Source organism: Hylaeus anthracinus, unplaced genomic scaffold (assembly GCF_026225885.1).
Source record: "Hylaeus anthracinus isolate JK02 unplaced genomic scaffold, UHH_iyHylAnth1.0_haploid 12660, whole genome shotgun sequence".
Taxonomy (NCBI): Eukaryota; Metazoa; Arthropoda; class Insecta; order Hymenoptera; family Colletidae; genus Hylaeus; species Hylaeus anthracinus.
The window spans coordinates 1-6,248 of NW_026534418.1; the positions used below are offsets into that span (position 1 = coordinate 1).

A 6,248-nucleotide genomic window follows, 5' to 3' on the forward strand; every position below is an offset into this window, starting at 1 on the left:
TCGTAATCAGGATAACTTATCGCCTAACTAATAATCGTTTTTTTTTTCTGATGCTGTGACAGAGAGGGCGATATAAAAATTGCAGGGGAGACAAAGACAGAACGATGTCAAAGTGATTATATTCTTTAAACATAAATTTATAATACATTAACAAATACCTCTGATTAACAAATACCTCTAACGAAAGATTATGTATATGTATTTTCTTCTTCTAAATACATAATCCTCAAATTAGTATTACGGTGCTGATCACTGAAAGTAATTTTTTCATATAAAGTATTTATTTTATTTGTATACTGCTATATTTGCATTTATTCTATTCCATAAGTAACACGATTAAAACCAAATGAACAAAAACAAATTATATTTAGGGTTTTTAGAGTCTTCAAAATATTATTCATTTCGCTTAATCTTCATTGTGAATTTCATCTAGAAAAATATACAATTTTACATAGATTTCATCTACATTTTATAAGAACGTGGTTTACATTTTACATTCTATTAAAACACGAATTAGAAATCTGTTAAAAGGATTTATGATAAGGTTAACACAATTTCTTTATTTGTTTTACTAAGTTAATAACAGCGTAATATATAATAATTAAACCATCTGAAATGGGCAAATGCTTTTATGGAAACTTTTGAAAGCAGCTCTTTAAACACTGGACATCTGTTGCTACGGAGTACAACAGAAATTCCTGAGAGGTCACCCGCGCGTAATAAATCTGGATTTACGTAAAGTTCTGCGATAGTAACTTTAGATGGAAACAGCAATGTAAATCCACAAACTAGTACAAGTGAATGGTGATTCTAAAAAATCCTTGAATTTACTCATCAAGATGCCACAGACAAAATTGTTTATTGCAATAAATTCTTTTTCACGCTATAATTATGAATGCAAGATATTGAAAACGTCTACTGAATTATATTAATTTAATATCAATCTTTATCGAAGATTATAAAGAAAGTTATCAAGTTATCAAGTTATTTGTTTAAATATCTTATTGCTAAAAATAATACTGCTCAGAATGGAGATGACTGGTTAAAAATACAAATAATCATTCATGTGGTAAAAAAATACGAAATTACTTTCGAAAAGTACCAATAATATTATTACTATAACATTCAGGAAGGGAATGAGAAAGTTACAGCGAGACTGGCAATAAATCATGTTAAGTTCCAGGTGAGTTCAAGAAGACTTACGGTACAACGTAAACTTGTTAGAACGAAATATATGAAGGTGTAAGGGACGAAAGCAGTTGTGGGGCTAGCGGAATAGCAGTGGACCGATAACCGCAAATGAGAATGGTACAGGAAACTACGCTGTTCCACGCTTCCCTGGTGACCGATGAGGCCAATTCTGCGAACCACATTTGCTTCATTTGAAGCTGTTGTTCTAAACTTTTCTGTTAATTGAAACGAAGAAATTGGAATACTCCTAGCGGTTATTTTAAGTTTCTGGCCAGTTTAAGCCGCGCAAAAACTATAGCTGCACCGTGGCGCGAGTATTCCGGGAAATCGAGGTATGTTAAATGTTTGAATGGACTTTGGGAAGCTTACTTGCTACGAATTGCATAAAGCGGATTGATAACTTCAGTCGAAAGCCACGGCAGTTTTTGCATCCAAAAGGAATACCTTTTGTGAAGGGCATTCTATGAATTGAACATTGAATTAAATAATTACAGAAAATGTTGTAGCTAGTACTTTACTGAAATAATTAGTGGTGACTCAGTTCTAATGTTACGTTATGACAGTAGATTCAAACAAGAATCATCAAGAAAAACTTTCGGATCTAAAATATTTTCAAAGTTACAGAAGCATTAGAGAAATTCTCTTCGATAAAAAAAGAATATTCTAAGAAACATTTAATTCTTGGATTCCTAATGCGATTTCCTCTCTCAAAACTTGTACAAGCATACGTAGTAAAAAAAATTTCGTTATCAACGAGGTCTGTCCTTTCAGAATTGTGTGCAAATAGTACATACAGTGGGTGTAGAAAGTATTCGTACACCGATCAATTTCTAAAAAAACTATGTAAAATTGTAATTTATTAACTTATTTTTTATAAACAATGACATTCTACATAATCTCGGAAATCTCTAGAACAGATAGATTACAAAAAGAAATAGCTATTTATGTAAGTGGCGAAATTAACAGGAAAAAAACAATTAATCGATAGAAATATTGAAGCAACAAGTATTCGAACAACTGTTTAATTTTGAAAATTTCATTAAAAAAAGAGAAATTTACATTAATTTATAAGCATATAATACTTCCTTCGTAGGCTATCCTTTTGATTTTGTAATTATTACAACTCTTTTAAGCATTGAATTAACTAAATTCTTAGTTATTCGAAATGGGATCTTTTTCCATTCCTCTATTAGAGCCATTTTTAAAAGTACTTTACTGGAAATTTGATGTTTTCTAATTCGTACGGAGCAATAAACTAATGTGTTTACGTTACAAAATCTACTGTAAATGGTTCGTCATAAGAATCGTACAAATACTTATTGCTTCTATACTTTTACCCACTTTTCCCATTTTTTTGTTTATTTCGCAAATTATATTGACTAGTAAATGTTGTTTGGACTATATCTATCGTAGAGACTTCCAAGAATATATAAAATATCATTGATTATAAAAAAAAAAGTTAAGAAACTACAATTTCACACAAAAGTTTTTTGGGAAATTGATCGGTGTACGAATACTTTCTACACCCACTATATGTAAGTAGTATGATGAGATTCAATCTATCGAGACGAACACCGCATGACCGTGACTTGCCCCAATAAATGTGTCTGTCCTATGGAAGGGTAGCCACTGGTCAACACTTAGATTAACAAACACAGCTTGACCACACCTTGCCGCAATAAATGCGCTGGTCTCTTGGACGGATAGGCACTGGTCAACAATTAGATTAACGAAACACAGCACAGCTGACCAGCCTTGCCACAATATATGCACAGGCACTGGTCAATATTTAATTCAACATTTAATTTGACAAGAATTTATAATCCAAAACGCCTGTTATTCGTAGCACTTCGATTTTCGGTTTTCACGCCAACGATTTATAATGGAAACAGAGTACTGGGTTTAAATTTATTCATGCGAAAACGAAGAGCTTTCACAAAGTATTTAATACAGGAATATTTTGAAAGATATTATACAATTTAGCTTTTAATTTCCTTTTCGGTAGAATGTAATATAATAATAATAATAATAGTAATTTGGTTACGTATCGCTAAACAGTCCCATCGAATTTCATTTGTAATTTATCCCGATAAACTGTTTTTGGTGGTCCCGGAAAAGCACACGTTCTCATCGTGCACCGATATCGATGCACTATGACGCGGTCATGAAAACCGACGGTGCACCAACGCATACGCATGCGAGCACGAGCACATACTGTGTTTGTGCCACTAGCATTCAGTCAGTACGTATCGGGGTAGTCGTGTTTCTTCGTAAATTTAACGATTTTACTGGCAGACGTGGGCACGTCCCGAAATGATGTACGGTTCGCTCGTATGACTCGGTAGCTAATGCTTTAATATGCGCAAAGGGTGCCATGCCCGTGTCACACGGATTACCGCTAATTGTAGTTTATGCTTTATACTACGCTATTCTCTTGTACGCTCTGTCGTCCGTTGGGTATTCGATATGTACAGACCTGTATGTTTACTTATACAGCCGAATACACGTCCCACTGGGTACATATCCACATAACAATTTGTATTTGCCAGGGCCTGTGGATTATATACGTCTACGGTATGTACAAGTTACTCACATCTAAGTACAAACGTTATCATTTCTGAGAGTAACGAAGACGCGGGGGAGCGTCACCAAGGGAATTACTGAATGGAGCAGTGATGCTCGATCCTTTCGAGGGGAATGTAAGTAAAATAATACTAGTTTTCGTTTTTTCTTTCAAGTATTTTTATAATATTAGTTTGCTATTTACGAAAAATCCGATCCTACATGTATATGTCCAATACCGCGAATGGAGTCGATTTTCGAACGTATTGTTGTAGGATCCTAGGAAAAAGAGTACGATGTGGGATTTAAGCTGGAGATCTTCGGAAGTTGGGATTTGCTGGCTGACCACTTTACAACTGCGCCATCACCGACCCTCCAATATCTTGGTCTTCCAGACTTCTTTCTTCTCTCTTGGTGCCTCGATCCAATATTATAAAGAGCAATAAATGAGAACGATTTTCCTTTGCTCTTTAGATGCTTTTAAAAGCAGAAATTTTATTTCATCTAACTCAATGTTTTAGATACCGATCAGAAAACGTAACAATATTTCTAGTATTAATAAAACGTCACAAACTTCTAATTCAGTAATAATGAAAACCAAAGGGATTTTTAAATATTCATATTTAAATATTAATTTTAAATGAAACTATTAAATGAAAAAATCACAAATCTTAATTAATTTGATTAAAATCGTCAAATCCGTTGAATTCTGCATCGTCTTCAGTAATTGGTAATGCCTCCTAAAACTCATAGCAACCTCCATCTTTTAAGGAGCAAAATTAACAATTAATCTTGTTCTTTGAGAGCCTTGACGAGTATTTTTCTTATATAAAAGTTAGCTATAATACTTGTTATTCTGCATCGTCTTCAGTAATTGGTAATGCCTCCTAAAACTCATAGCAACCTCCATCTTTTAAGGAGCAAAATTAACAATTAATCTTGTTCTTTGAGAGCTTTGTCGAGTATTTTTCTTGTATAAAAGTTAGCTATAATACTTGTACTTTCAACCTTTGATCTTTCTCTCTTTCTCCTTCTTACAACAAGGGTTTGAAATAGAGCCTTGTCATCAAGAGTATTTAAATTCAGTAACATCAAAGAGATTGTAGATGAAAGTAATTATCTCTACATATGTATAATAAAAATTGGGTATTTTTATGCGTTGCAAGAAGACGTACTTGATGTACCAATAATATTATTTTTGCTATCTTCTGTATCTATATTTATACTAATTTCGACATCGCGTGAATGTAACCCTTGCTATGAAATAACTGCTAATTGCCTGTTGAAAGAGATCTCAATTGTCGTGGTTCGTAAAAGGAAAACCATAAATTATGCTCAGCATTCTCCAGAATTATATTCTTGATAACGTCAGACAAAACTTATGCTTCGGTTGTATCGTTAATCTTCTAGCCACAGTACTTATTCGTGTTGGGCGCATAATCTACTCCTAATCTACAATATTCTCAATGTCCGAATGAGCTTGTTGCATCTATTACAGATCCGTATCAAAAGGCAATATTTTATCGTATATTCACAGTCGTTGCGTATCTTGATGACCAAAGTTCACGAAGATACGTGAACAGAAAGAATAAAATCATGAAGCTAATTAGAGAAATAATTTATTTTTTGCTCACGTGTACTGTTTCATTTTGTACTTTTCTCGGAAAAACGGTGGAGGTAAATTAAAATATTTTGGAAGTATACATATACAAATCATGTATGTACACTCAGATCTGGGCACTTTTGAAAAAATATTATTCGAAATATTATTTCAAGTTACGTATTATTTTTGCTTTATAATTACTTGAAATAACTGTGATATTTAAAAATGATTTCAGGTGAAATAATTACCCAAATTCAACAAGAAATAAAAATAAATATAATAAGTAATTAAATTTCTCGTTTATTTTATTTGAAATGACGTTTGATAAAACGAGATTACAGTATTATTCGAGCAAGACTCTTTCACAGGGAGGGAATTAACTTAACAAAATACATTTTCTATAATATATTTTACATTATAAACCAACCATACATCATCATAATAATATCTTATATTCTTAAGCCTAAGCGTGTTTTAACCTATATTCTCGTTTATATACTTCCTTCGTATTTATACTTTGTTTATTTCTTCATATTATTTATATTTATATATATATATTTTTGTTTTTATTTATATTCATCATTATTTATAATATATTTTATATGCTATGTTATGTATATATATAATATCATACATATTTATTTTTCACGCACATCCCAGGGTGTCTCGCGTTTCCATTTTTTTTTTTTATATCGTGTGAGAATTGTCTTTTGGAGGTATCTGTCTCCTTTTTCCCCATTTTCTTCCCTATGTGCACGTGCACGTGTGCCACTATATCTAGGAAAATGTTGCTTGTGTGATCCGTGTACAAAGTGTACGTGTACGTGTTCCGCCTTCTCATACTTTGTGTGTGTGTGTGTGTGTGTGTGTGTGTGTGTGTGTGTGTGTGTGT

General features: G+C 32.7%; 1 long non-coding RNA gene across 1 annotated transcript; it reads left to right on the plus strand.

Annotated features, from left to right (window-relative positions):
* The first annotated feature begins 524 nt into the window (after nt 1-524).
* LOC128892638 (uncharacterized) lies at nt 525-6,242 on the plus strand. Its single transcript, XR_008461130.1, has 3 exons — nt 525-1,523; nt 3,741-3,890; nt 4,029-6,242. It is a non-coding gene; the product is annotated as an uncharacterized LOC128892638 (long non-coding RNA).
* The last annotated feature ends 6 nt before the right edge of the window (nt 6,243-6,248 follow it).